Raw genomic sequence first — 8,929 nt, 5'->3', positions numbered from 1 at the left:
ACCAGCGCTGCATGTCCAGGCAAGAGTGGTCACCCCAGGGGGTACTGCAGGCAGCTGGAGTAGCCTGGAGACCTAGGGTGACTCCATCCTTCTTCCCCAGGCCATCTGACCATACGCGGCGGTGCTGTCGCTCACTGGAGGTAGGTCTTCTCACCCTCCAAAGCTCCTCTCCAGACCAGCCTCCCACCACCCTTGGGGGCTGGCTTATTGCTCTGGCTGGGATTGGTGTGTGTGTGGGAGGCTCCCTAGAAGGCTGGCGGAAGCCCTCTCCTCCTGCCAGCCAATGCCCAAAGTGAAGGCTGGACTCAGGGGTGATAACAAGTCTCCAGAGGGTGGGCGGCCATTCCAGGAGGGGAGGAGAGCAGGGCAGAGGGCAGAGGGCAGAGGCATCTGGGCATGGGCGGGCTGGGAAGGGACTGATGATTGGAAAGAGTGAGGCCCAGATAATTCATTCCCTTCTCACTCAGCTCACTGCAAACTTCCTGGGAGGACCGGGGGCACCCAGCGGCACAGGTCTCATCATACCACTCTTCCCCTCTGGGGCCCTCAAGGGCTCCCTGCTGCCCAGAGATGAAAGACCAAACTTCTTGGCCAACGTTTAGGCCTCCACACATGGCCCTATCTGATCACAGCCTCCCCTTCCCCAGTGTGGGCCACTCCATGGGCCAGCTGTGGTGTATGCACACCTGCTTGTGCACACAGGGCGCTTTCCCACCTCCAGGCCCTTGCATGGGCTGGTGCCTCTGCCTGAAATGCCCTCCCTGCTTCTTCATGTACTGAAACCCTATGTGGCCTCCAAGGCTGCACCTCTTGTTTCTGACCATCAGCACTGCCCTGTGCTCCCCTGGGAAGGCTATGTCCTGAATGTCCCCCTGTGGACCCTCCCTTCTAGGCTCTGAGGCCTGGGATGCTGGGTAGGTGGGACTGCCCCCAGCTCCATGGATGGGCATGTGACTTAGGCCTAAGTAACCAGCACATCTCACTTCCCTGGCCACAGTGAGGGGCTCAGGAATGGGCACTGGGGCAGAATGGATCTATCTAGAGCTGATCTGAGGGCTTCTGCCAGGGAGGGGAAAGAGACAAGTGCTGTCTTCTGTGCTGCTGCACTTGAACCCGAGATTGTGTACAGGTGAGGCTGGGGCAATGACCTGCCACCATGTGAGCTGAAGAATAAAGCCAACTGGTACGGTTTGGCTCTGTGTCCCCACCCAGATCTCATCTTGAATTGTATTCCCATAATTTCCACGTGTTGTGGGAGGGAGCCAGTGGGAGATCATTGAATCATAGGGGCGTTTTCTCCTATACTGTTCTCGTGGTAGTGAATAAGTCTCATGAGATCTGATGGTTTTATCAGGGGTTTCTACTTTTGCATCTTCCTCATTCTCTGTTTGCCTGCTACCATCCACGTAAGACAGGACTTGCTCCTCCTTGCCTTCTGCCATGATTGTGAGGCCTCCCCAGCCACAAGGTCCCATTGGACCTTTTTTCCTGTATAAATTACCCAGTCTCGGGTATGTCTTTATCAGCAGTGTGAAAACAGACTAATACATCAACACACATGAGGCAGCGCCAGCCAGTGCAGAGACTGAAGCCTGAGGTGTCACCTGAGCCCTGAATCCAGTCATACCGGGAGTTACATCTCCCAGTGGACTGGTTTCATGAGCCCTTATTGCTGAAGCCAGTTTATTTTATTTTAAAATTTGCAACTGAAAGGGTCCTAACTCACTCAAAGGCACTCGCAGATGCCGATTCCTGAAGGAAGCCTCCCGTGACCTCTCCCACTCTGTGTTTGCACCACTACCCGATACTCTTACGTCGTCCTTTTCCCTTCCTGCTGGCTTGCCTGCATTTGCAGTAATTTGTCTACATGTGGGTCTCCCATGTAGCTCCCACCTTACCATCCTAGTGTCTTGCATGTGGCACTGCGCAGTGAGCCTCATGCCTGGCAAGTGCTCAGTAATGTTTGGTGAGTGTCTGGTGGCCCTTTCTCCACTGGCATCTGGGCAGAGTTCAGCCTTTAGCAAAGGCCAGCTCCTGGGAGGCACCCTGTGTGAACTCTGCCCAGATCACTGTGTTGGTGGGTGCGGGACTGGTGCATACCGATGGCCTCCAGGATGAGCATGTAGGCGGCTGTGGTCTCCCGGTCCAGGCCCACCACGGTTCTCACGACGGCATCGCGGTAACCTACGCTGAACTTCCCATCCACGTTGCCACCTGTGGGTGAAGGAGAGGAAACTTCCAGCTGGGAAACAGAGCTCCTGGCCAGGGGAAGCGGGGACTCTGCTCCTGAGCTGGGACCCACGATGGTGAGTCCAGGAGTGGGAGGCTGTGCTGCCGATTCGGCCCTGCCTGAGGTGCTCTGATGCGGGTGCAGCTAGGGTGGGCTCGGTGGCTGCGCCAGATGCCTGGAATCAGCTCCTAACCTTCACGAAGCACCTCCTGTTTACAGGTACTTCATGCAGACTATTTCATTTAGCCTCCACTTCACAGAGGAGAACCCCTCACTCAGTGATGTGCCTGTGCCACTCTGGGTTTCTCCGTGCGTGGGTCCCTGGGTGTATCCTTCACCCCTCCGCTCCCTGCCCGTCCTGCAGAAGCGTCTGAGCAGCTAACCTGCATAGGGGCTTGTATATGTGGCTGAGAACTCTGGGGTTGGCTGAGCATCCCCCAGGACCCTCATCTCGGAGGTGAGATGGGCTGAGGAGCGAAGCTTCCTGAGTGGGGACATGGAGGCTCCACAGAGGGAGGAGTCAAGGCAGGTGTACAGGAGACAGGGATTACTGAGTCTCCTTGAGTTCTGGGATGGGTGAGAAGTGTGAGGGTCGGTCTCCTCTCGCGGTGGACAGGAGTCAGGAAGGAACTCCCAGAACAGCGTGGAGACCCCTCCCCTGCCAGCTGGCGAGCAGTGTGGTGTTCTGGGCAGCAGAGGGCGCCACGGCACCAGCTTTATGGTGAGCTTGGGCAGGACTGGGCTCAGCTCCTTGCAGAATGCGCACTGAAAATCCAGGAGGGCTCTGGGCAGGTCAGCGGGAGCCCACCACTTTGGGGTACTGAAGAGTCATCCTGCAGGCTGCCAGGTGCTCCCCTGTTCTTGTTGGTTTGCCCCTAGGGAAAGCCTCCTGATCCCCAAACCTCCAGGGCTCCCCAGTGTCTGAAGTACCATCTGCAAGGGACACACTCTGACTCCCGGGGAGCCCAGGGCAGAACTAGGATGTAAACAGTGCGGGCAGTGGAGCCACGGAGCTGGTGCCATGTGAGGGGTCTTGGTAACTAAGCCCTCCCTAGGGCCGACTTGGGGACCAGACTGTAAAGAGAGGGCCTGAGGGTGCTGGGCCCCTTCAGGGAGGTGAGGGAAGAAAGGGAAGGCTGAGGGCCAGGAGGTCACGTTGGCCGCAGCAAAGCCACAGATGGGCTGTGAGCTGGGCTTCCTTGCTTCATGGGGAGACATTGAGGGGGCTGGTGTGTGCCCTGCTCGTGTGTACAGGCACACATATGCAGAGGCAACAGGTGTATTGGTAGGCAGGTCATGGACAGAGAGAAGACTGAGCCAGTAAAAGGGCCAAAGAGGGTTGAGGAATGGGGAAGACTGCACCCCCATGTGTCCCAGCATCTCTCGTGTGTCAGGGAGGCTGAGAAGCTGTGTTCTCATCCAGGAATGGCAAATCCATGGCATGCGCGCCACCACCTACCAATCCTACCACTGTGGCAGACATCACTAATCCACTGCAGCTCACTTTCCCCTGTGAGCCAGGACATGGCCTCATCATCTGTGGCCACAGCTCTGCAGACAACAGCCAGGCAACATTTTTGAGCTAAAACCATTTCATTTAGGGAGATCAAAACCATCTGCCTCTAAACAGATGGGAATTCTCAACAGGTCCCCAAGGAAGGATGAGGCCACATTCCTCCAGTCACTGCTCTGTCACCCAGACTTGGGGCGGGGAGTGGGGCTCAGGGCTCCTCCCTAGGAATCATGGGGCCTTACCTCCCTCTAGAATGAACCTTGGTAGATGCTCCCGGTCCCTGCAACCAACAGGTTCGGGAGGTCCCCAGGGAGCCAGTCCAGAGTGATCCAGCTGCAAAGCCCTTGGGAAGAGCCAGGAGCAAATCCTCGGGAGGCACCAACAGGGAGTAAAGCCCAACGGTAGAGCCCTGACCTCTTTTCCACCCTCACCTGCCCCCCGCCTAGTCTGGCTGTCTATCTGGGAGGGGGGTGGGCAGGGCCCCAGGAGGCCTGCACAGGTGGGTGGAGGCGGGGGCAGCACCTGTGATGAAGTAGCTGAGCTCGGCATTGAGGCCCACGTCGTTGTCCGTGCAGTTCAGCCAGACCACCCGGAACTCGCGCGGCACGTCCTCGGACACGGACACATTGTACACAGCCGGGAAGAAGGTGGGCGTCTCGTCATTCACATCCAGCACTGCGGGGCAGAATGGGCGCCGGGGCTAGGCCTGGCTTCTGTTGCAGACGACCCAGCTCCAGAGCAGCATCTCCAGCCCCAGACCAAGTAGGGAACGAATTCCCAAGGGAGTCACGGGCTCCAAGTGGCATCTGTGTCAACAGCTCCTGGCCATGAGCTCAGGGCCCTACATGCCCACCGGGGCCAGGACCAAGCCCACCAGTGCTCCAGACCCTCCCGCTGTCCCTGTGCCCTGGGGGCTTATTGCTGCTCAGATGTCAAAGGGAGGAGAGAAAACCTTAGAACCTCTCTCCAGTACGCGCCTAACAATGACCATGACAACACGGACAATCATGACAACGATGACGACAGTGACCATTTACGAGCTTGTCCAGCGTGCCAAGCCCATGCTGAGTGCTTCCCGTACAGGACCACATGCAGCCCTCTGAGCACCCTAGGAGGCGGGCATTATCAGACACACTGTGCAGCTGAGGAAGCAGGAGCTCAGAGCAGCTGAGTGACTCGTCCAAAGTCACACAGTGGCAGAGTGGAGGGCTGGAGCCTCAAGGTCTACCCTCAGCATGCAATGGAGTTTCAGCAGAGGGAGCTCACTTTGAAAATCCCACCCCCCGAAATAAGGTTTAATTTCCCTTGCAGATGTGTTTATTCCACTCTGCATGCTAGGGCCCTATTCCTCAGGCAGATGGGGCTTGGACAACCTTCTCTAAGTGGTATCACCAGGAGAGATCCTGGGCCCATTTGATGTTATGGCTTCTGCTGAGTCTTGGAGAAAGGCCCTCCAGGGGTCCTCTCTTAAAGCTGGGACAAATTCCCTGTCCATCATCGGCCATTAAGGGGGTCCTGAAACTGGCACCAGAAACCCACAGGCGAGCTTCGGACAGATGGGAGAGAGAATGTCGTGCTCTCTGAAATCCTCACCATCTTAGGTCTCGACTGAAGAGGGTCAGTGTCTGCGCCTGTGCCGAGCTAACTACCCCCTCCCCCACCCCCTACCATCCCATGGAGGCCGGCAGAGCTAGGATGGGACTGAACAGGCTCAGGGAACAGGCCATGTCTTGCCTGCTAAACTCTGCCCTTATTTCCCTGGGGTTATTCCTGGCCCCTTGGCAACAGCTCATGTCCACATGCTGTCCTGAAAATTAAAGACTCATCCAGAGTGGAAACAGTACCCCGCCCCTTCACAAATAGAGGCCAGAGACACTGGGAATGAGCACGAGAGTCCCAGGGGGATGAGGATCTTAGGGAGTCTGGGAGTCCTAGCTGCTCTCTTCCCAGGGTGATGCCCTGCCACTGCCAGCCCAGGGGTTCCACACCCTTGGGAGGGGGAGGTCTCCTTTATGTCTCCCAAACAAAAACTCTGGCCTTCCAAAGAAGACAAAGGGCTCTGCACCCTCCCTGCCTGTTCATGACCCTGAGGGTCCCAGCCCCTGCTCAAACCCTCTCTGCTGTTGCTGCGATCAGAGGCTAGGAGGGGTGGGGGTGACGGGGCCTTGGCAGCAGGTCCAGGCCACTGCCCCTGAGCTCTGGGGCACTGAAGGCAGTGGCCAGGTGCGGAGAAGGCTCTGCTATGTTGAATGGCTCCAGCTGAGGAGGGTGCCTCATTAACAAAGGAGCCTGTGCCTACAAGTCCAGTAGACAGCAGTGAGGGACAGGGGCTCCCCTCTCCCCCTGGCCCTGACCCAGGCCTGTGCCCACACACTGAGCACACAGCAGAAGCCCCCGCGCCCCTCACCGTGGATGGTGAGTGTGCTGGTGGAGCTCTTGGTGGGCGTGCCTGCATCACTGGCCACCACCCGCAGCTGGTAGTCGGCGATGCGCTCGCGGTCCAGCTCGGTGGTGGTGACCACCACGCCGCTGCTGCTGTTGATGAGGAAGTCCATGCGGGGCATGCCCACTGGCATGCGGTAGGACACCAGGCCGTTCAGGCCCTCATCGAGGTCGACGGCCACCACCTGAGGGCGAGGAGGGGCAGCAAGAGGGCTGGGAGGGGACAATGGGACGGATGCTTCTCCCCCAAGAAGGGCTCCCGCCTCCCTGCCAAGCCACACTTGGCTGCAGCCAGACACACCTGCTCCCCTCCAAGCCTTAGGCCAGGCCACTGTCCCCAGGGCACCCTCCCAGATGCTCTCTAAGGGGGTCGCACGTCAGCTGAAAGGCGTCCAGATGCACCAAGTGAGGCCAGCGATGGGGTAGCAGAGGGACTTTTTAGAATAAGAGCTCAGGTCTCTACAGCGCTTTCTCCCCTTCATCGCCTGCTCTCCCCATTAGGAAGCTCTCCCAGATTTGAAGCAGCTGTTCCAGCTTAAGGACCCCCACCATTATCTGGAGTTCAACCACGTAGAAGGCTGGAGTCACAGGCTTCCCCTCCCCCGCTTTGCTTTGATTTGTGAGATAGTAACAACAAAAATAAAATGACATCAAGGGTTCTTTTTTAAAAGTCACTTGAGGATTTCATTATTATTATTTTTTTAAAAAGCTGTTTGTGGCCATGCACAGGCAAGCCTCCTCCCAAATTCCTATACTGTTCTCATTTGCACCTCCAGTCCTGATCAGATTGCCTGACTCAAGACCCTGGTACCCTGAATGTTTTACTGAAGTGGATTCAAGGCATTTGGGGGAAATGTGTAATAATAAATAAAATAAGAGTTTAGGATTAAGCCAAGACTCTCAGGATTGGAAGACAATATCAAGGTCGTCTGATCTATTTCACATCCAACAAACTGGATGAGAGTTGTCTGGACTTAGCTTGAATGCTTTCCAGGACGGGGGGCTCAGTATTTTTAATTCACTTGCACACAGCTCTATCCCCTGGAGAATGCTCTTCTGCACAACCAGCAGAAATCTGTATCTCCTGAGGTCCTAGGTGGGACCAGGGAGCCACAGTTCAAGGGAGGGCCCTCATTCTGTATGTGAGGACAGTTTCCAAGTTAAACGCTCCCTGCTCCTTCCTCTATGAACTCAGAAGTTGCATTGGTGGGCATCTTTCTTCGCCGGCCGTGAGCCCCCAGAGAACAGGGTTTGGGGGTTGACTCGCTCTCACCCCACCTCCCCTCCAGTCTGGGGGGCTTCCTCGGGGACCGACTGCTGTTCCCTGGATTGAGGCGCCCCCTGCTGGGGGTTTGGGGACCTGCCAAAGAACATCATTCACCTCCTCCTACAGATGAAGAAACTGAGGCACAGTGGGCCTGTGGGGCACCACCAAGCTCACCTTCTCTGGCATCCTGACAAACAACCCTGTTTTCTTCTAATGGGAACAGGCTAACCTGGTACAGCCATTGTGTCTCAGGTATAAGCCCTCGTGACAGACACACAGTGATCACCACAGCTACCGTGTTTCCTGCGTCCAAGTTCCAGGGTGCTTCATACGTGTGTCTGATTGAGTCCCCACAGCACAGCCAGGCAGATACTATTATTATCTCCATTTCACGGGTGAGAAACTGAGACTCAGAGAGGTTAAGCAGTTTGCTCCAAGTAACACAGCACCCTGGTGCTGGAGATGGGATTCACACCCCCGTTGGACCCCATAGCCCATGCTCTTAACCAGGAGGGTCTCCAGTGTTTCTGAATGGCCCCTGGAGGGCTGAGGTTTTGAAAGGACTTGAAACTCTGGATGTCATCTCCCCTAAACCAGCACTTTCAGGATCCCTCTGATCGGAGGATGATGGAACGGGAGGCAAAGAAGCCAGGCCCAGGATCAGACCGTGCCTTGCTTGGCCAAAGGGTCTTGGGCAAGTCTCTTTAGAGCCCTGCAAAGTGGACAGAGGCCCCTCTACTGTAGTAGAGGGAGCTGATCCGGGGCTATGGGAAGGCATGGGAGAGGCAGATGCCCAGGGCTACACTCATCTGGCCTTGTTTGTATTCTAGAACCATCTGCAGGCTTAGGCAATGGAAGGTCCTGGGCCAGACCTCCATAATCAGGCCCTGAGAAACTTGGACATGACTTCCAGAATTCCATCTTTGCCTCCCTCCCTCTCTCTACCTCTGCCTTTGCCCATCTCCCTATCCTTTCCTGCCACACTTCCCTCTACGTCTCCAGAGCCTCTGTCCTTCAAGACCCAGCTCCTCCCCTGCCCCAGCCCTGCAAAATGTTCAGCCTGGGCTAGGCCCCTCAGGCACCCACTGCCCACTTCTGGGCTGGTAGGAATGAGATGATAGAGACTCACTTGGTAGATGGAGACCCCCGCCGGGGTGCCTTCAAGCACCTCGGCCACAAAAGGCAGATTCTGAAAGGTGGGGTCATTGTCGTTGAGATCCAAGAGGTTCACAAACACTGTGGCACTGCTGGTGGCTCTCAGAGGGGGCCTGCCACCTGGGGAGACCAGGGCGAGAAGGGGCCAAGGACAGGGTAAGATGGGTGCAAGAGAACACGGACAGGAAGAAGGCAAGTGGCGAGAGGGCGGCAGATTCAGGGCTCTCCATCCCAATGGCCCCTCCAGGAAGCAGCCTGGGCCTCACAGCTCCCCTTCCCAGTCCCCTCTGTTCCCTCAGGGTGCTCTAGGAGTCACAACTGG

Source organism: Nomascus leucogenys, chromosome 18 (genome assembly GCF_006542625.1).
Source record: "Nomascus leucogenys isolate Asia chromosome 18, Asia_NLE_v1, whole genome shotgun sequence".
NCBI lineage: Eukaryota > Metazoa > Chordata > Mammalia > Primates > Hylobatidae > Nomascus > Nomascus leucogenys.
This window is presented reverse-complemented; position numbering follows the sequence as displayed.